Source organism: Choloepus didactylus, chromosome 8, assembly GCF_015220235.1.
Source record: "Choloepus didactylus isolate mChoDid1 chromosome 8, mChoDid1.pri, whole genome shotgun sequence".
Taxonomy (NCBI): Eukaryota; Metazoa; Chordata; class Mammalia; order Pilosa; family Megalonychidae; genus Choloepus; species Choloepus didactylus.
Genome location: NC_051314.1, coordinates 124932735 through 124956223, shown reverse-complemented (window position 1 = coordinate 124956223; position 23489 = coordinate 124932735). Strand labels below are relative to the sequence as shown.

General features: G+C 36.4%; 1 pseudogene; it reads right to left on the bottom strand.

Moving 5' to 3' along the window:
• Positions 1–2483: 2483 nt before the first annotated feature.
• LOC119542922 overlaps positions 2484–23489 on the bottom strand; it is a 36492-nt pseudogene continuing 15486 nt past the window's right edge.

Sequence of the window (23489 nt, the reverse complement as noted above, 5' to 3'; positions counted from 1 at the left end):
TTATGGTAGGTACTTCTTTTTACGTTATAATTTGCATTTGATACCAGTTTTACAAGTGGTTTAGCATTTGTTCTGGTTTGCTAGTGCTACCCTTATGCAAAATACCCAAAATGGATTGGCTTTCATAAAGGGGATTTATTCAGTTACAGTGTCACAGTTCTAAGGCCATAGAAGAGTGCAGACTAAGGCATCAACAAGATGACACCTTCAGTGAAAAATGGCTGAAGGCATCAGGAACACCTCTGCCAGCTGGAAAGGCACCTGGCTGGTGTCTGCTGTTCCCCATTTGCATTTCAAAATGGCATTCTCCAGACTGTCTCTGGGCTTGTCTCTCTTAGCGTCTGCTGCTTCCGAGCATCTCAGTCTCTGGGGGTTATCCAGGAAGGGTCTGTGGAAAGTCCTACTTTCTTATGGTTTGACCCCTATGTTTTTGTTAAAAAAATGACAAGTTCTTGTGTGACATTTATGAATGGAACGTCTGCCTGGCTAAACTAAAAGGGACAGAGAAAGAACACATTGAAGGAAAAATCACTTCAAGGGCAAAACCATGGAAGCTGAGGTCTGGATTGAACACATCTCCTCAGATAACATTAATGGGCCAACCCATGTGTGTGGAGAGGGTGAGTCTGCACCAGCTTGGAGAGGTTGGGCCTTCTGCCCCATTGTACAGGAAGAGCTGCCAACCCAGTGCTCTGAGAGGGTGGGGCCTGTGCCCAAGCATTGTGCAGAACCTTGTCACCATCCAGAGGCTTGGAGAGGGTGGAGCCTCCACCCAATTGTTCCAGGAGGACATGGCCACTGGGCCAGGTCTTGGAAGGGGTGGGTCTATCACTCCACTAGGCTTGGAGGACAAAACAACATCCATAGATGACTCTCAGACCTAGAAACATAATGGTGTATGTCCTGCTGCCTTTCAGAAAGTTTTGGGAGCCACGACCACTGTTTTCCTTCCAATTTCTCCCAATAGGAATGGAAATGTTTATCCTATATATGTCCCTCCATTGTAAACTAGAAGCAGATAACTTGTTCACTAAGTTTCACAGGTCCACAGACAGGGGAATTGACCCCAGGACAGACACCTGTATAACAGATTTTGATGAGACTTTGTGCTAAGCATTGGTACTGAATGCTTGAAATGACTTAAGGCTTTGGGGATATTGTGATTGAATGAATGCATTTATCATGTAGAAAGAAAGTCTTTTTATGGATCAGAGGGTGGGGTGTGGTGGTTTGAAGCTGTATGTACCCAGAAAAATATGGCTTTAAATCTAACCCATTCCTGTGGGAGTGAAACCACTATTAGGAGGATCTTTGCTGAGGATATTTCAGTAGATTAAGGTCTTAATCCTCCATCAGTATGGGCCTTATTCCTATTATTGGAGTCCTTTATGAGAAAATGGAATTCAGACTAAGAGAGAGAAAGCCACAGGAGGCAAGAAGTTGAACTTGAACGAGAAAGGAGAAACCATGAGATGATGCCTTGTGCCTTGCCATGGGACAAACAAAGGACTCCAGAATCACCATTACCAGCCCCAGAATGTCACATTCTTAGGAGAGAAAACAACACCTTGATAATGCCTTGATTTTTTTTATTTTTCAGGGTCAAAACCATAAGCAAATAAATTTCCTTTGTAAACTTTAAACAAATCCATGGCATTTGATTAGGCGGCCTAAGAAACTAAAACTAGTTTAACATATTGTAGGTGATAATGTATCACTAGTGTGGAGAGGTAGAAGACGAAGTGTTTGAAAAATCTGACTATATTATTAAGCAACTCTCTTCAAATAAGGTTGGGATCCTCTAAGTCCAATTTCTCTACGTATGTGATGGTCATCCTCAGTGATAAAGCTCTGTCATTCCCCTGAGTTGCTCCATTACTTTCCCTCGGGACTTTACCTAAACTTTGATCAGTGAATTGGACCAGAACCCATAGATGAATAAAGGACACAATATACAAAACACAGAGCTCAAATTTTTATTTCACGTTGTCTATAAAACTAGTTTAATGAGGAAGAATCAAATATCACTGATTGTTCCTACCACGAGAACCTATAATTCTATAAAATTTAATTTTTATTTAAATATGAAGCAAAAAATAACCAGAGTAAGATGAACAGAAAGGAAACATATTTTTGAATGCCTAGTTTGTTTTCATATACATGACCATTTAATCCTTAATTCTAACATTTTGTTAGTCCTTAATCTATTACATGTTGATAGAGGTGCAAAAATTGTGACTCAAGGACATGCTAATTGATCAAAATGAAAGGCAGAGCCAGCTAGGAGAGGTGCTTAATGTGAACATTTCTCTGTCAGATCACAGAGATTTTTCAGCTATGAGTTGATGTCTCCAATGATAATGGTTTCACTTTATGAAAAAGCAATTTTCATTGTTTTCCTGAAATGCATTCAATTCACGTAACATCTTGAATCTTTGTTTCCATATTATTGCTCAATTCATAGCAATGATGCAGCTTGAATATTAAATTCTTTGCCTTTGGGAAGGAATTTGTCCAAGTAATTTTTTTCTTGAATTCTTATCTGATCTCAATAGAATCACGTAGCATTTGGGAAAAAATATACAAGCCAATAAACCAGCACTGGAAGCCAAGATTGAGAAGGTTTCCAAAGCCACCATGGCCTTGCTTTGGTGCTCAGATAGGTGGGTATGAAAGAAATCCACACACTGCAAAAAACCACCAAGCTGAATGTGATCATTTTTGCTTCATTGAAAGTGTCTGGCAGCCTCCTGGCGAGAAAAGCAATTGTCAAGCTCAGTAACGCCAGAAAGCCCAAGTAACCCAGTACACAGTAGAAGGCAGTAGTGGATCCCTCATTACACTGAAGAATGATTTGTCCAAACTCAAATTGTGTGTCCATGTCGGGGAAAGGAGGAGAGGTTCCCATCCAGAAAGCACAGATACATACTTGACTGAGGGAGCCACTAGAGACAACAGCATTTGAGAACTGGGTCACCTTCCACATGTGTAATGTGTTTCCTGGCTTGATGGCTTTGAAGGCCACAACCACATTGAAGGTCTTTGCTAAAACAGCAGAAACAGCCACAGAAAATATAACTCCAAAGAATGTTTGTCTCAGGATACAGGTGACTGAGTTAGGCTGACCAATAAATATCATGGAGGAGAGGAAACAACATTAAGGCAACAAGTAGGAGGTAACTTAGATTTTGGTTATCTGCTCTGACAATGGGTGTGTCTTGATAGCGAATAAAAAGTCCTAAAATCAGAGCAGTGAGGAGAGAGAAACTAATGGCCATAGAGACCAGAACAAGTCCTAGGCAATCTTCATTAGACAAAAAAGTTATAATTTTGGGGAGGCATTGATCTCTCTGTTTATTTGGATATTGGTCTTCAGGACATTTGACACATTGATCCATACCTGAAAGGAACACAATTTTATTATATTCCATCAAGCCATTCCCCTTATATGAGTATAAAAGAAATATATCTTGAAAAGAACCATATTGTATTCTGAATGCAATGTACCCATTTTTTTACATTGAACCAAAACATATAAAATGAACAGTTTTCTTCGTGGGTTAGGAATTATCTATTACACATTTGAACCCACAGAAAATACAGAAAGGGGGAGTTGGACATTGATACAGCTAAGAATTTACAAAATGATGCTGAAGGAAAAACACAAACTGTAGGAAAAATAGTATTCAATGAATTATGAAAGGAACAGGGAACATATTCTGAGGCTTCTAGGCTTAAAATGTGGAAAGAACAGCAAAGAAATAGTCTTAAAATTTTTGAGTATGTTTGATTCAGAAACTATGGTAGGTACTTCTTTTTAAGTTATAATTTGATTTTGAACACAATTTTATAAGGCATTTAGCACTATTGACGTGTTTAGAGTAAAGAAGAAAACAGAAACGAGAAAATTACATTTTAAATGGAAATATTTTGAAATTTAAAAATAAAAACAGTAAAACATAAATTTGTGTCTATTATGGTAAGACTTCATTCACTCAAATATGGCACGTTTTTAATCAGAAAAAAGCAATTACATATTCAATGTGTGTTTAAACCACACAAAAATTTTATCAAAACTGTTGAAGAAATATTGACTATTTTAATGAGATTAATATCTTTTTTGAAAGATTGATATAAATCAGTTGATTTTTGGTACAACTTGTGTTTATAAAATAATTACTAGTATTTTATAAAAACTTACAATATTGGGTATCAGTGCCATACCTTCTCCATTTTGCTTTCTTATTTATTCCTTTAGCATAAGTTTCTAGACACTGCGGATTCCAACAAAAGAAGACAAGAAAGCTGAATAATCATGGTAGGGGGAAGGAGGAGCAGGATCACTGGACAGAATTTATCAATAAGAGGGGAAAGATGCATTCATAAGCATAGCTAAAAATATAAGCCTGTGTGCTATAATAAGAAGTCTGACTTTATTTTAAAAGATATGTGGAGAGCTCTTGTTGGCCTTAAAACAGGGTAATAATATTAGATTTGTATCTTTGAAAGATACTCTAGCTTTACTGCAATAGTTTGGATCTGAGAGAACATAACTAGGGGAAGCTATTTAGGGATGCTCTTTAAATGTGGTGAAGCTATTTTTACCATTTCAAAAGTAGAGAATGGAAAGTGAGGAAAAAGCAGTTTCACATTGTTTACGTTGTCTGACTTCGGATTAGTGAATGGCCAGTGCAGCAACTCACTGAAGAATCAATGTCAGGAAGAACAGGGTAGGAGTGGACAAGAGGCACATTGGGTCGGAAGAAAATGAGGTGCTATGTTGTTGATATTTACTGCATCATCCCAATCGAGGGGATTATACTTGATTGTATCTCAGAAGGAAAATGTAAACTCAAAATTTAGGAACCATCAGTCTGTAGAAGGTGGTTGAAGTCCTGGAAATCAAACAAATATTAAGAGCCTTGGAAGTTAATTCTCTAAACCTTGTTCTTCTTTGAATCCCTCCAAAATGCTAGAAATATCTCCTAATCCAATAAAATTATATGACAATCATGGAATGTGGAATTATAGACTCCAGAAAAACAACATGTTCATAACCTACATCTATTCCTGTGAGTGTGAGCCCATTTTAAAGAGGACCTCTTGGAAACGCTATTTTTAATTAAGATGTGGTCCCTGTGAATAAGGTTGGGCCTTAATTCTTACTTACTAGAAGCTTTAGGGCACAAAGCCACATTGAGGAAAAAGAAGCTGGAAGTCAACGGAATCTGGAGGTGGAAGAAAGGTCATCTCGATGTTCCTTGCCATTCAATGGGAAAGCCAGGGACCAAGGATCACAGGAAGCCAGCTCCAGAAAGCCCCAGTCCTTGGGGTCCTTGCTGAAGGTTTGATTTGGGCTTCTAGCCTCAAAACCATGAGCCCTAAATTCCTGTTGTTTAAGCCATTTCATTGTTTTTATTTGCTTTGCAGCTGTGAAACAAAAATAATTGGTAATAAAGTTTTCTCTTTTAATTTCCCCTGGTTTCTATCATTCAGTTAGCTCAAAGCCAATCCAATTAGCTTAAATTTCAATAGCCTCTGTAGTAGAAATGGAGATGTATGACCCTGATTTCATTCAGGATGGACTTATCAGTAGCCTCAAGCTGTGAGCTCTTACAGGTTTGTCTGAGCTGCAAAGAGTCACCTTGCTGGAGAGAAAACTGTTACCAGAGCAGCACAGAGTAAATGACTGATTGCAACAGGATCATAAGGTTCTAGCCATTTTTTGCCCACCACAGGACAACACTGAAGGGCCATGTATGTACCAATGTTCCTCCTGGAGTTGGCACAGGCTTTGTCAGAAATGCATCACTGCTTTACTCCCCTGCAACCCCTTCAACAGAAGTGGATCCCTAATAAATTTTCTGTATGCCAAACTTGATGTCAGCATCTGCTTTTAAATAACCCAACCTGTGAAATTACTGTAATTTCTGATTCTGTCCAATCCAGTTTCCATATTAGCAACACAATGGTTTTAAATGTGAATCTTACCAAGATCCTGTCCTTCTTACTGACTTCCAAGACTATCTGGCCTCTGCCCACATCTCTAATATTGAATGGAGACATTCCTCCACTCCTTCTATCAGGCCTATCAAAACTGATATTTTTCCATTTGTATCAAGCTTGGTTTTCTGCCTCAGATTATTGGTATATGTTTGTTCCTTGCCTGGGACTATTTTTTCTGTGCTTTTTAGAAGCTGGTTGCATTTCATCACTGACAACTATACAAAAAAAAAAAAAACCTATGTAAAAATGTCTTCTTTGAACACTCTATCTACATTAAGCATCTCATGTTAATTCACTATCGTAAGATATCCCTGTACCCTATCTGGTACATATCAAAATTTACAAGTACATATAAATGTTTTTATGCATTTGTTATTTACTTCCTTCAAAGGAAAAGGTGCTGCGTGAAGGAAGAGGTCATGTCTCTTTTCAAATTACTGTGTGCCCAACATTTAACACAGTTACTACAGCTAGGGATTGCATAATGAATAGCTATAAATGAATAAATATATGGGCATAAAACCCTAAAATTTACTCTCCACTTACTCAAATTATCCGTAGGAATTTTTTAATGCAGGAAAATCTATATGCACAAGGAAACCTGAAGTGAGTTCAATCCATATGTGAGAAACATTGTCAAAATTCTGAAAATAGTGTGCATTGAAAATGAAAATTGTGCATTGGACCAACTAATGCAAAGTTATCACTTGTAAGCTGTAGAATACATAAATCTGAAAATTAACTAAAATTGTGTCAGATAAAATTGATTAACACCACAGAGGAGTAATTGAAATGCTATGTTGGTTCAGAGGTGGTCAGTGGAGGAAATGTCATTCTTAAGCGAGTTTCTCAGAGAAAACACCCAAGTAGAGGACCATAGATTGGGAATCCTACAGAAGGGTTTGTCACATGCCCAAATCAGGTAGGCAAAGGATAGTTTAGTGTTCCAGTAAAAAGAAGAAGGTACAGAGTCAAAAATAATAAACAGAAAATACAAATAAGATCAAAGAAGTAAGAACAAATATGTCAGTAATCAAATTTTGAAAATCCATTAGAATTTTTAAAACAACAAAATTTATAAAATCCACACCTAAAATATATGAAACAAAATTGTTGGGATAGCCGTGAAGAAATTTGTATACTGAAATTCTTGGTCATAATGATGCCATCCTTGCTCATAAAACAGCGATAAAGCATAAGCATTATAATCAATAATAATACAGTATTAAAAGAAAAGGAAAAAAAAAAGAAACAACAACAACACAACCTGTCTCATAAACAAATATTATTGGGCCAGAAACAAAAGGAAATACAAATTTCTGAGCAGAGAAAAGCCACACACCCACTTAACCTGAGGATGCAGCTAATTCAAGGCATTGCCCAGGAAAGTGATCAACACAAGATGAGGAAGCCTGAGAGCTCCATCTTATGTGAAGAAAAGATGTGCATGAAACCAGAGTTTGCTGTGGACTGTAGGTTGGGAGGTAAAAGTCACAAAACCAAGACTATTGCTGGGTGAATTTAGCTGCCAAATCTGAAACATCCTCAATATGATATTCTCAATATCACCATGGGGCAGAAACTCCACTTACACCTTTATAAAATCTGGCTGTGGACCAGGGTTTAGGAGACCAGGTAAAGGCAACTAAAAAATAAACTTCAAACCTACTTACAGGCACAATGATTTAGTTTCAGCATGTTGAAGCTGTCTCAATATTTTTTTTACAATTGCTTCTGTAGAGAATTGTACTGTCAGCCTAATAATCGTTCTTTTATATGTGCTTTCTTTGTTCTCTGGATACTTTTAAAACCTTTTTCTTTTTTTCCTTTTTGAGACTGTGTGCTTAACAACAGCCTCTCTTGGTATGAAATCTCCTTTATTTGTACTATTTAGAATATTCCAATTTCTATATAAATATTTAAGTATTTCATCAACTCACTAAAACATTCTCTTATTATTCCTTCTAAGTTTGAAGTCTCCACCCTCTCCTTTCAGGTGTCCAGGTTTTCTCATTCATCCAGCTCACCTATAAACCTGTCTTTCATCCCCTTGCCTATGGATAATGCATTATGGGTAATTATTTCAATCATTCCAGGCACTAAGTCTCATTTCAGGTCTCTCCAGTCTGGTACTAATCTGCCCATGTACTTATCACTTTAAACACTTTTATTCTTCATTTGTATAAAACCTTATATGAAAATATATTGCAGATACACATGGTCTTCATTGAAAATCTGAATTATTTGTTCATTTAAGAGTGTTTTATGCAAAGTCATTTTATATTTTGTGTTTAATTATTTCATGTCAATTTTTGAGAATCCTGGGGGCTGATTTGAGGATACAATCCAGAGAACAAAGAAAGCACATATAAAAGAACAATTAATAGTTAGAGGGGGGGTTGCCACAAACCTGAACCAATTCAGGAACCTTCCAGGTTCACCTGAAAGTTTACAGAAGTCCTCCGCAGTGTGGCTTCAGTTTACAGACCCTCCTATGGGAAGGGCTCTGGCTGCTGCACGGGACTCTGCAACCAGCAGGGTTTGCTCATTTGATGGAACAGACACATCGGGACGGAAGCTCAGCACTACAAGGTGAGGGGAAGCTGGGAAAGCTGCCTCCCACCCCCACTATAGAAAAACTAATATGTGAGGGACCCATCAAGAGAGGTTGCAAATGGCCTGTCTGCTACAGTTGAATTGAGAAAAGAGCAGAGATATATCCAGAGGAGTGCTGAGGCCCTCACTGATTTCCTCACCAGTTTGCTGGGGCTTTCTCAAAATTTATTAAGATGATTCTTCACAAGTGTTAGCCAAAGCCAACCCCAAGCCCTGACCACCTTGTCCAGGCATTGTTGCCCACTACCCGAACTCAAGCTAAAACAAAAAAGGTGAAAAGATGGCAAAGACAGATTAGTAGTCAAATCTTTACAGAAGCTAGTTAGATTTTTCATAATTCAAAAAAATATAAAGAAAAACATTTGAAAGTTCTGTGCTAGGTGTTCATGAGTGGGATTCTATATGAAACTGTATTTCTGCATTATTTTATTATAAACCTGCAAATTCCTTGATAAAAAAATATGTATTTGAAAGTGTCTGTATTAACTGCTCAATTAAAACTCCCTAAAGGGAAAAATTCTTACATTGGCTAATTTATAAAAGGAGTAAAGGGAAAAGGTAGATTTAGGACATTGTTTTTGAAATTGAAAACTTTTGTAAAAATTATTACAAGAGGGTCTGAAAGATTCAGGAACAATAAAGCTAAAGAGTCCATAAAGCTAGAGAGTGATAAGCAAAAGGCAGAAAATTGACAGATGTCGAGATTCTTGGAGGTGGGTATTGTTTATAACAGGGCTATTTTTTCTAAAATTTCCTTAGAAATTTCTTGCTTTCCGTTGGCTGATAGGTCAATACCAGATGTTGGTATTTTGGGTTAGTTTTGTTCCATTTCCTCTGTGGTTCCCATACAGGTATGCCCACTGGTAAAAAAACAACATGTTTTTCTTACTTTCTCCTGATGCTCCTATAAAATCTGTACAGAGAGACACACTGTGCAACTTAAGACTAGCATATTGTGTACTCTGGATAGTCCCTGTGAAACTCGTGGGAAAAAATGTCACTTGATTTGGTGATTATGTGTTTTTTAAAAACTAAGAGTTTGGCAATGAGTGACAGGCTCATAACCTGCTAGAAAAATGTCCCTGGCTAAAACCAACCAATAAATCATTTTGAACCCTAGAGAATAATGATATTGGTTTCATTTTGAGATGTAACAAAGGCAAGCCACAGCCATTTGCAAAGCTATATACTTTGCCCTGAATTCAATTAAAAGCAGAGAACCAATTATAAAAAAAGAAAAAAAAGTAATTCAAAAGGCAAACTGACCTTGGAATAAGCCCTTATGTTCTGTAGAAAAGAAACTTAAATTAAATGAAGATAGTTGAGGTTACATAATGCATTCAAAATCTTTTTAATATAAATACATTAATTGTTCAGTTAACCCCTGTAGATCCAGACCCTGCAAGTATTCTGACTTCTGAATTTAGTACCTTTGCCTGGAAAATTTTTCCCTGTAATTTATCTATATTCTTCGTCTTTTGGTTTTTCTTTCTTATTCTTTCTGTCCCTCCAGTATACCAGTCTAAATTTTGGTTGTTGCTGATAGAAGAGGGTGATTTGATAACCAAAGTGTCCTCAAGGTTTTTAAATCCTCCTACTATTTTTTTCTAGCCATTTACAAGAAAACATTAAATTTTTTTCCATCATACAAATCTGCCACTATTAAAAAACTAGATGATTTCAAAGCAGCCTCAAAACTGAAAAAAAAAAAAAGAATTATAGCATTGGAGTATTGTCTCAATCATAATTCCTTGCTTCACAGGAGTGTAAGGACTCATTAAAAAGATTACAATATAGACACACTGAAATATAATTTTGAAGATATCTGTTGCCTGCTGAAGTCTTCAAAATATTACAATATGAGAGTCAGCCATTAACATATTATAGTGACCTACATGTTCAAAATATATATTTGATAATGGTTACTGACATATCATGGACTCAGAGCCTGCTGAAGACTTCATAAGTTGTAATAACTCTAAAAACTTTTTAAACATCAGGTTTGCCTAATATTAAATGCACACAGAGTTAATAATACTTACTTGTGCTACAATTCTTAGCTCTAGAATTAAAATAAGTATACACCAATAATTAAAATGTGTTTAGTGTCTGCCATAGAACAGAACAATTTAAAAAGATAAAAGAGTCTTGACTTTAACAAAAATTAAAAAATCTCATGAAAAAAATGATAGTTCATTTCTACGGGTTTAACAACTGTCAAGTCAGACATCAGTAGTTCATTACAGAGCTCACACAGTGCAATGTGATGATGGTAGAACAGATTCATCTATGTCTAAAAAAGTTCACTGGCTAAGATTCTACAACATATGTGACTAAAAAGCCCTAGAGCTTCTCCACTAGGTTTGTTAAAATTTAGAGTGAACCCTGCAACGAATATAAGATCTTTCCCTTTGATCTTAGGTTTGACAATGCTTATAAATTTAGATCTAAAATCTGTCCTACATTTTATTTAACTACATCTTTTCAGAGTCATGCTAAACACTTACAATGGTCTCTTTCTTCCCTCAAAACACTTATATTTAAAAGAAACACCAGAAGAAGACTGCCACCCTCATTGACCAAGAGATGTTTTTCCTACATAAAGATGCTCAGGAAGAGAGGTGGGCTGTCACCTCATTGAGAGAGAACCTTTCAAGTCCTGCTGATCACCCAGACAACTACCAAAAAACCCCAATGTAAGTAGATCTGTTTTCCTATGTAAAACCAATGCCACAAGAAGCCTACAGCATAGTTCCCATAAAAGCCTTAAAACTTAAGTTTTCCAGTATAACTGATATTAAGTACTACAGTCAACTAAAAATATTCTAGCAGCCTTAATACTAGTTTCTTACACTATTTTTCTGTCTTATTTACAGTAATTGTAATTTCAATTACCTTAATAATCTGATTTTAGACAAAGATAGTGATGTCAACATGGTGATGTAAGACATCCTCTGAAAAAGTCCTCCAGATTTTTAACAAATAAAAAACATCACACTTTCTTAGAATTCTGGAGGACTGTAAAGTTGGGAGAAGGACTTCACAAATATTGAATTGAAGAAAAAGAAAAATATCAGGCAGGAAAATTCCATTCCATTCCTGGACTACTGGTCAACTCCCATTCCTTTACCTTCATTCGTCCCATGCAGCTTGGGGGTCATGCAGAGGCAGCATGGCCCAGGTCCCTGCCATGATGGACAGAGACCATAGAGCAACTCACAGAGGTGAGTTAGAACCCCATGCATAACCAGGCAAAGGGACAGAAGTGTGCAGACACTCAGGGCAGAACACAAACTACTACGGATTGGGGAATACAGAAGAGCCCCCAGGGTGGAAAATGAGATAGACAATCATGGAACTGCAGGCAGGAACTGTTGAACCCTCACTCAATCCAGTTGCAGTCAATTGGAAAACCTAAATGCAAAATGGAATTTTTTGATGTGCCCAACATTTTTGGATTGACTCCATCTCGCTGTCTAGAGCAAGATATCCTAATAGAGAAGAATCTGAAGTAGGGAAAGTCTCACAGGAACAAAGGGAGAAAGGGGTTTAAACTAAACTACTGTAAAATAGGATGGGTATCAGAACAAATAAACAAAACATTGGAGTTGGGAAGAAAACCCTGCCCCAAAACAAACAGAACAGATCAAGTTTCATGGAGAAGGAACAATTACACAGAAAGTGCAGTCGTAAATACTGCACCACATATCCAGGGAAAGAATCATAGGCACAAGAGCAGAGAAAATCTAAACAATCAAATGTTGGCTATCCTAAAGGTCAAGAAAAGCAGGAGCAAGTGTCAGTGAAGCCAATCAACAGTAAAACCCAAGACAAGAGGGAGAAACAGACCATCAGAACTACCTCATCAAGTCATCAGATGACTAAACAACAAGAAAGCTTAACAACCATGCTAAGAAATGGGAAGACATGGCTTAACAACAGGAACAAATAAGAACTTCACAGTAGAATCAGGGGTTGGAAAAACTTATCAAAGGTGCTAAAACAAATCATCTAAATCAATTCAAGGAGATGAAAGAAATTATGGGTAAAGAATTAAAGCGTATTAAGAAGGAAAAAATGTGTGAGCATAAAGAATTTATAAGTATAAAAATAAAAGAAAATATGGGGATTTAATGCACATCAGTAGACATTAAAAATACACTAGAGTCATAATCAGCTGATTTAAATAGGCAAACAAAAGATCAAGCAAACCGGAAGACAGGACAGTCGAAATCATACAGTCAAAACAACAAAGAAAGAAAAGAATAGAGAAATTTGAGCAGTATTCCAAGGATTTCAGTGACAGTGCAAAGCAGAGAAACATAGGTATCATGAGCTTCCCAGATGGAGAAGGGAAGGGAAAAGGGGCAGAAAGAATGTTTGAGGAAATAATAGCCCAAAATTTCACAACTCTTATGAAATACATTAATATATGTGCCAAAGATGTGCAACATGCTACAAACAGAATTAATCCTAATAGAGCTACACTGAAACACACATACTAACAAGAATGTCAAACTAGAAAGTCAAATGCCAAGATAAAGAGAGATTTCTGAAAACAGCAAGAGAAAAGCAGTTCTTCACATACAAGTGATCCTCAATAATACTAAGTAGTGATTTCTTATCAGAAATCAGGGAGGTGTGCAGGAGTGGTACAAAATATGTAAGGCAATGAAAGAGAAAAAAACACCAGGAAAAAATTACTTACCTGGCAAAACTGCCCTTCAGAATTGGGGAAGAATTTAAAATAATCAGAGATAAGCAGAAACTTAACTGTTGGGCAACAAAAGACCTGCTGTGGAAGAATTACTAAAGGGATTTCTGCACTTTGGAAGGAAAAGCAGGAGGGAAAGGCTTGAAGTAGCGGGAAGGAGTGAAGATCTTCAATAAATGGGTAAATCCAAATCCAGATTTCATGGTAGCCTCAATGTGACTCCACTCTTTAATTAATACATGAATCAGAAACAGAACAACTAAAAGGCAAATTTCCTAATAAAGGACATACAACTATAAAGGGGTAAAATTAGATAGCAAAATACATAAAGAGGGGAAACAGAGGAATATGGATGCCAGGGAATGTGCATGCTATGCAAGCCAAGTGCGCAACTTTTCACATTAGTTGGTTATAGATGTGGGTTGTGTAATATAAACCCCAGGGCAACCACAAAGTATTTCAAAAATATGCAGAAATGGAAATGAGATAGGTATCAGTCAGCTACCTCAAAAAAGATCAAACATACAGGAAAGGAGTTTGCAATAAAGGAAAAGTGAGAAAAAAATATGATATTTGAAGACCAAGGGACAAAATGGCCAAATAAGAAATGCATTTGAAGTGATAACACTGAATGTTAATAGATTAATCTCCTCAAACAAAAGACTCAGAGTGGCAGAATTGATAGAAAAGCATTATCCATGTTGCATAAAAGAGACATAACTTAGACACAAAGAAACAAAATTGAAAATGAAAGGATGGAAAAGCAAGTTCAATGCAAATTTTAATCAAGAAAGAGCTGGGGTAGCTATATTAATACCAGACAAAGCACACGTTAACAAGTGAGATGTTAACAGAGACCAAGAATGACAGGATGTTTTAATAAAAGTGGCATTCCAATAAAAGAAATAATCATAAATAAGTGTCCCAAAATACATGAATAATGTACAATCAATCTACAAAATAGGTCTTAACAGACCATTTACAAGTAAAGAGACTGAACTTTAATTTACAATCATAAAAATATTTCAAAAAAGAAAAGCCCTGGATCAGATGGTCTGATAGGTGAATTCTGTCAAACATGCCATAAAGAATGAATAAGAGTCCTGCTCAAGCACTTCCAAAATAATTGAAAAGAAGGGAATGCTACCAGACTCATTCTATGAGGCCAACATCATCCGAATCCCAATGCCAGATAGATACTATGAAAAATGAAAATTACAGACCTATTTGTGTTATGAATATAGATGTGAAAATCCTGAACAAAATATCCTGCAAATGGAATCCAACAGCACATAGAAAGAATTGTATGCCATGAGCAGGTGAGTTTTATCCCAGGTATGCAAGGGTGGTTCAACATAAGAAAATCAATTAATGTAATACAGCACATGAAGAAAATGAATGGAAAAAAATGATCATTTTAATTGATGCATTAAAGATGTAGCAACATCCAGAACCTTTTGATGAAAACACTTAGAAAAATAGGAAAAGAAGGAAACTTCCTCATTATCATAAAGGGCATATGTGGAACACCAACAGCCCATCTCATACTCAATGTGAAAGACTGAAAACTTTCCCTGTCAGATATGAAACAAGACAGGAATGCCCACTGTCTCCACTGTTACTCAGCATTGTGCTGGAAGTTCTAGCCAGAGTAACAAGGCAAGAAAAAATATAAAAAACATCCAAATTGCAAAGGTAGAATTAAAATGTTCACTATTTCAAGATGATAAGATCACATGTATAGAAACTCCCCCCAAATTTAAAACAAATCAACAAGAGCTAATAAAAAAAGCCAGCAAAGTGGCAGAGAACAGCATGAACATGCATAACCAAACAGTGTTCTATACTCTAGTAAGGAGCAATCTGAGGAGGAAATTGAGAAAAATATTCCATTTACAATAGCAACTATAAGAATCAGATATTTCACAATAATTTAATCTAGAACTTAAAGGAATTATACATGGAAAACCTCAAAACCTTGCTAAAAGAAATCAAAGATGACTTTAAAAAGTGGAAGGGCATTTTGTGTTCATGGACTGGAAGAATAAAATGATTTACAGATTCAACATGATCCTAATCAAAATTGCAACAGCTTATTTTTTTGATATGGAAAGGCAATCACCAAGTTGATTTGGAAGGGTAAGGGGCTATGAATAGATAAAAACACCACGAAGAAAAGAATGAAGTTGGAGGACCCACACTTCCTGATGTTAGAGCTGATTACAAAGCTACTGTAGTCAAAACAGCATGGTACTCTGCCCAAAGAGCTGCTGTCGAGTGGGAGAATATGGGAAGTCCTCTTCCCTGTGAATAGGAAGTTGCAGCTCAGTTCTTATCCAAATGATGGCCATGAAAATTGTGCCTGTGGGTTCCACAACCTTAGCTCTTTCCCCCCAGGCACCCGTGGCACTCTCAGAACCATTTTCCCAAACACCGAGAAACTGCTGTGAGTAAGTCACCCAACTCCACCCCCCAACACTGAGGCAAGTAGCTTAGTATCCACTCTGTTACTGCCCAGTAGGCTGCCATGGACTGTGGGATCAGGAAAGCCCTCCCCTCAGGAAGAGAGAGGGAAGTGGCACAGTCCTGATCCAACTGTTGTCTGGTGAAATTGGACCCCTCAGTCCCATATACTTGGCCTTTTCTGGATAGGGGCCCACAGTACCCACAGCACCAAAGTTTCCACCCAGAACAGAAACAGACTGAAAAGAGAGCCAAAAATTATTTTTAATTTTTAGGGCCATGGAGAACAGTGTTCTGGTTTGCTAATGCTGCCATTTTGCAAGACACCAAAAATGGATTGGCTTTTATAAAGGGGATTTATTTGGATACAAACTTACAGTCTTAAGGACATAAAGTGCCCATGGCAAGGTATCAACAATAGGGTACCTTCACTGGAGAAAGGCCATTGGCATCGGAAAACTTCTGTTAGCTGGGAAGGCATGTGGCTGGCATTTGGTGATCCCAGCTTGTGTTCCAGCTCTATTCTCAGCTGCTGTGCATTCTTCAAAGTGTCGCTCTTGGCTGTAGCTCCTCCTTTTGTCTGTGAACACTTTTTTCTGACTCCAGTGATTCAGTTGAGACCCACCCTAAATTGGTGGGGTAACACCTCCATGGAAATACCCAAAGTTCTCACCCACAGTTGATTGAGTGACTTCTCCATGAAAACACTCAGTCAAAGGTTTCCAACCTAGAAAACACTAATACATCTGCCCCCACAAGATTGCATCAAAGAATATGGCATTTTGGCAGACATAATACATCCAAACTGGTAAAAATAGTTTGGCAAAGATACTCATCTGCTGGGCAGGCTGTATTGCTGGATTAAACTTTCCAATCAAAGGCATAGATTGGCAGAATTAAAAAAAAATGTTCTGTTGATATGCTGTCTACATGAGACACACCTTAGACTCAAGGATACAAATAGGTAGAAAGTGAAAGTTTGAAAAAAATCTACCACAACAATGCTGAGGGTCAACATTAGGGGGTTTAGGGATATGGGTTTTACTTTTTGGTGTAATGAAAATTATGTTACAATTGTAATGCAATTGTGACTACATTACACTGGATTGTGGTGATGAATGCACAACTCTGTGATTATACCAATAGCCATTTATTATACACTTTGAATCAACTGTATGGAATGTTTTTGTATGTCAATAACAGTGCTTAAAAAATGCCCAGGATCCAACTTCCTGAAATGAAAATATCAATAAAGTTAACATGCTTATCTTCCCATTTCCATGAGAGTTTGATCAGGCATTTGGCTCCAAATAGTAAATATTTTCATGCCATAGACAAATGGGAAGTGTTATTTTTCTTTTGGATAGTGATAATTAGCAACATGAAGTCCACTCAAATTTCAAGTTAAAATTAAAATTAATTGTGGCTGCCAAATTGTGCTGTAAAATCTTCTTACTTAAGAAATAGTGTTTTCTTTATCTTAAAAACAAGAATATAATACATTATATATGCTTGGCTATATAAGAGAGTGAGATTCCTGTCATTCTGGAAAACAACTTTAACAGATTGCCTCTGATGCATCACTTAATTTTGGTTTAGGTTTATGCAATAGTAAAATTGTTTTTCTTCTTTTAACTTTGTAGTGAGATGACCTGGGTTAAAATTTTGTTTTAAGATATATTTCCAAAACAGAAGGCAACGGGTAAAGCTGAGGATATGTTTTATATAAAATGAGCTGCAAGAATCATAATTTTATAAGAAAAATGTATTTAATCATCCAACAAATATTCAATCATTTAAGAATTATTTAGGAGGCTTCTCCTATGAACTGCATACTGTTTCTTAAATACTGTGACAGTGGGGTACCAGATGACTAGACTTGTATCTGACATTGTCCCTGGAGTGTGAAGGTTTTTAAAAGGAACTCTGATTTGACACACTCCTACATTTTGTGTGAGCTCTGCTTCTTAGCTGCATAACCTTGGCAATTTCCCTATCTGAAAAATGGGCATTAAAGAAAATAAGGCATGTAGGGTGCACTTCACAGTTTTTGGTATATAGGAGGTGCTCAATAAATGTTTCCTGGGATTATACTGTAACAACAGTAGAGAAATCAGCGGAAAGTAGGAGGTGGAAAGAGAAGAGCCTGGATTCAATGCAGAAATCCTGAACTCAGCTGAAATCAAGTTGAAAGAAATCACTGGGAGCTGGTATGTTCACATATCCATAGGAATGATCAACCTGTTTCTCATAGTGTGCCATTCCCACACACAGAATAAGTTTCAGAACTACCTACCTGTTTTATTTGCAATCTCCCCAACTGGACAGGGAACACAATTATAACAACAAAATGTTTCCCTTCTTGAGCTGCTTTTCTGAATCCAAGTGGACACCTTCGACTGCAAAGGGCAGGGGGAGTCTAAGAGGGAAGAGAAGAGGTAAACAGCTCCAGAAGCAAATTCAGTAATGACATATAGGTGGGAGATGTTATTATAAGTTATAAGGGAATAAGACTGTTTAAAAATCTGTGTTAGCATAATTTCCATAAAAGATTAACATAAACCCTAAAAGATTTACCAAATCATACTGATCTTGGAAAAGGTTTTATTGTCACCATTCTCCAATCACAATTATAGTCACCAGAACTATGCGTCAGAAAGGTCTACATTCCCATCATAATAATAAGCAGGAATTAAAATAAATGTGTGTATAATCGGTAATGTGAAATGTTAAAACACTCAAATTATCATGCCCCTTGCTTAGTCTGTCTTTTTCATAAAGTACTCATTTCCCTTCTGGATACTCCCCATGCCATGACATGCCTCATGTATCTACTTCAGAAAATTGATGAATGTGATTTTTCTTGTCATGTAAGTAACAGATCTACTTGATCATTGCCAGGACATTGTGGTCAATGGTTTCAAATAATTCAAAACAACTAAATTGACTTCACAGTGATTTTGAGTCCAGAAAGTTCCAATATCTGGTCCTACAGCAACGGGCAAATTAACATGAATGACGACCTAATGGAATTCAAAGGAAGCTTACACTGAATGCTATTGGGTGGGTATACTTCTTTCTAAGAATAACAATGTGTTGCCTGTTGAAGATTCTCACCTCGTTGTACTATTCACCCCACGTGATCTGTTCATCATTTAAAGAAAAGTGCTGGACATTGTGAGATTCAAAGATGAACCCTCCAACTTTCACTTGAGCTTCAGTATCATTCAGCAAAGACTGATAGTTGAAGATATCAAACTTGGTTGATGAAATTCTCTCATTCTCAATTTTCTCCTCACCAGTACTTCTATCAAGTTGATGTTTATGCAGGAATGGATGGAGCTATGAACACAATAGAAATCTAGAATATGCCAGGCATATAAAACTGAAAGAGCCTTATTACTTCAATTGTCTTCTTTTCTTCTAAATGTAAGTTTCAAGAGAATCCTTGTATTGGTTAGTCTATATATCAGACACTTATATGGGTATTAATATGAACCATACAGCTTTCTACATGTTTTCAAATACTAACTTATACATTTCTCATATTAAATCTCTGAATTAGTTACTGAAATAATACTGATTTTACAATTAAAAACTGAATAGCCCATGGTCACAGAGCCTGTTTGTGATGAAGGTGTCACTCTTTGAGCACTAGGTACTAATTCTTAGGTGGAAACTAGAAATATGGATGAAGATTTTTAACTATCTAAAATGATTTTTCAAGAAAAATATTCTTATTCTTTCATAAATATGAAATAAAATATTTAAGATATGACAATAAAGAAGTCAGTAGAAATAAGTTTTCTTATTGATTTTAAGAATGTAAAGTACAATCCTCTGAACTTACATTATTTTTCAGGTTTCTATTGTGTTAAAACAAATTGAAAATTATTTTCATATAATGTGTGCACCTGCAAAATCTAAAAACTAAAATCTAAAGACTTTCAGAAAAATTAAGAATATAAGGAGAATAAAGAAGTACAGAACTAGAATAGAGAAGTCAATAGTGACCTTCTAATTGGCAGGGCAACATGTAAAGGCTTTGGAAAACACCCATTCCAACCTGAGAACAAGAAATAATCTGAATAAACTGAAAGTAAACAACTCTTCTGAGTCTTCTCAGAGAATTGATGTCCCAGGAAAACTGTTGTGAAGTAAAAAAACAAACAAAAACAACAACATAAAAAACAAGTTACAATAAGCAAAAGACATTGGCTCCAGGAACAGTTAGGAAAATTTTAATTGGAGTTCAGGAACTGCTGGATGTTGGGAGTAGAATAATTGGAGAGTTAAAAATTCATGGGTTCCCAGTCTTAAAGTGGCCCCACATTTTCATGAGTTTGCCTTGAATAGCTACAAAATGTTCTCTTAAATGAGACGTGGAGGTAAGAGGAAAAAACCCTACTACTTCCAGCAAGAGGAGGTGAAACGTAACTACCTTTAAAATATGCCCAAAGGAAAAGAATCCAGTTCAAAATATGCCCAGAGCATTCTATTCTGCATCTGACATCAAAGAAACCATTTGACCAGAATGAAACCAATATGGGGGGGAGGGAAGGTGTGAATGTCCTTCCTGTCTCACCTGAGATGGTAAAAAGGGAGGAGGAAACCTGTGAAAGAGACCAGAGCAGAGAGACCAGGCTTATTATTATCTAAAGCTTCCCAACCCACACACCTCACCACCACTCCCACAAGGCTCCTACATAATAACAAAGTATTACAGCAAAAGAACAGCAAGATTTAGACTCCATTTAAGAAGGAGTTCACTGCACAACACAAAGACCACAATGGAGACAAAACAGGGACACGTGAGGAAATGTAAACTTCTGACTCATACATATAAGCCATCAGCACAGTCAGCCTAACTCCTAGGCAGGTCAACACAAACCCTCAAGACTAAAGGCCCATTTACCCAGTTTCTAGTACCTGATGCCATGTCTGACTTTCAACAAAAATTATGTGGCTTAATAAAAGGCAAGAAAAACACCAAGCTGAAGGGACAGAGTAAGCAACAGAAACAGACTCAGATATGAAGTAGATATTGTAAATGTCTCCTTGGGAATTTTAAATAAGTATTCATCATACACTAAGGGCTTTGTGTAAAAGCAGGCAACACACAAGAAGAGATGAAAAATCTAAGCAGAAATATTTAATGTCTTATAAAAATAAAAAGGAAATGCTACAAATCAAAAACTGCATGGGGAAAATGAAGAAGCCTTGGGTAGGCTCATCAGTAGACTGCACATGGCAGAGGAAAGAGCAAGTAGGCTTGAAGGTATGTCAGCAGAAACCTCCCAAACAGAAATTAAAAAAAAATTAAACAAGGAACAGAATATCAGTTAACTGCTGAATAATTATTTAAGGCATAACATATGTGTAATGGGAATGCCAAAATTATAAAAAGAGAAATGAACAGAAGAAATATTTGATGTTATAATTACTGAGAATTTTGCAAGATTAATAATAGCAAAGCAGAGATTCTGTAAACTCAGAGGACAAGCAAGATAAATATCAAGGAAAAAAAAAAGACATGCATAGATATCACAGTCAAATTGCAGAAAACCAAGGACAAAAAATAATCTTGACAGAAGACAGAGGAAATAAAAACACCTTACCCATAGAGGAAAAAACAGCAATTACATTGTATTTCTCTTTACAAAGCATGCAAGCAAGCAAGTGGAATGAAATATTACAGGATTGAAAGAAAAAAAAAAACCTAGAATTTTGTATCAGCAAAATTCTGTTTAAAAAGTGAAGGAGAAATATAGAGATACTCAGGTAAACAAAAACAGGGAATTTATTGCGAGTCAACATGAAAAGTTAAAGAAACTGCTTGGTAGAGAAGGAAACTGATAGAGATCAGAAACTCAGATCTAAATAAAAAAGGAAGAACAGTAGAGGGGGAAAAATTAAGGTAACATCAAACATTTATTTCCCTTTTTCTTAATCACTCCAAATAATAATAATAGCAACTATGTATTGGGTGAGTATAGCTTATGGATGAGTGGAATGAATGACAGGAATGTTATATGTCATAGGAGGAAGGAACTGGGAGAGCTGTGTTGGAAGGTGTGGGTGTGAAGCATGCTCATGAAGTAGTGCAATTAAATTGAAAGAAGACTGAGGTTAGTTGTCATGTATATTCCAAACTATATGGCAACTTAAAAAATAATATAAAAGAGGAATAATTGACATGCAAATAGAAGGGAGAAAATTGTGCCATATATATTGCATTTAAAATATGAGAAAACAAAAGAGTGGAAGATAAAGAAAGAAAAAGAGGACAAGGACAGAGAATTAAACACTTACAAGTATGGTAGGTATTTATCCAATTATATCAGTAATCACATGGAAAGTGAATGGTCTAAATACACCATTTGTTAAAAGACAGATTGATAGCATATTTCAAAAATACTTGACAATTGAATTCTAACAATCACTGATGTCAAAACTGAAGATAGTGGTAGATTAAAAGTAAAAGGATGGGACGCGACGCGAGCCCAGTTCCGGCGAGGAGGCCGCGCCAGTAGCAGCGATGGCTGCGGAGTCGGCGCTTCAAGTTGTGGAGAAGCTGCAGGCGCACCTGGCCGCGAACCCCGACCCCAAGAAGGTTTTCAGCAAACACCTGTGTAGTTCTTCCTTTCCCGACTGTCGGCCATTGGGAAGGATCCTCCTGTGGGACTAAGGAGGAGCTAGCAGAGAACCACACTAAATTACTCACGGAGAAACTACAGAACAGATACTTAGTTAGCCCTCTTACCGTGATGCCAGTCCTGGAGCCATCATATTCTGGAAATCTTAATAATCATCCAGTGCTCAAGAGAAATCTTATTCCAAGAGAAAACGTAGTAATTCCTTCCTCAATCCCATGGCCTTCAAGTAACAGCATGGAGACCTTCACCAAGCTGCAGCAGGAGTTGGAAAGAAATATAACTAGAGAAATACGGGAAGCTGCTGCTGATTTGGAATCTGGATCCCATAAAGTTTCTCTAGGATCTACTGATGAGTCAAATCAGACTCAAGATCTACTTTTAAAACCATCACAAGAATATGTAGAGATTTTAAAGAAAAAGTATTTGATCTGAAAGATACATAATAAGAATTTATTTACTAGGCTGTTTACATAATATTCTAATGGTTTCCTGTTGTACAATATGTGAAAATATTAAAGGAAAATATTTTTTGTATCATATGTATGATAACAATTTACATAAATTACTTCAAACTATGTTTCTCAGCATCTGAAACTTTTAAATGGATTTTACAAATGAAAACCAGCATTATTGAGTTTTACATAGCCAAAATTCCAGCTGTTTAAACAAGTTATTGTTAATACTTCAGTAGATGTATTTATTTTGAAGATAAATACATGTAAGATGTATTCATTTGTAAGATGTACTTGTAAGATTCGTTTGTAAGATGTATTTGTAAGATTCATTTGTAAGATGTATTTATTTGTAAGACATATTTATTTGTAAGTTATCACTATATAACTATAAAGATTTAGGTAGCCATCATTTTGATATATTACTGCTATGTCAGTTGTCAGTGTTTAGAACTATTAAAATTGTTATGGTGCCATCAATAATTGTAAACCCTGATTTATAGATATTTCTTCATGGAGAAATAAGGTTTGCCTAAGGCTTTTCACCTTTTCTATTTATTTTTAATTCACTTTTTGAAAACA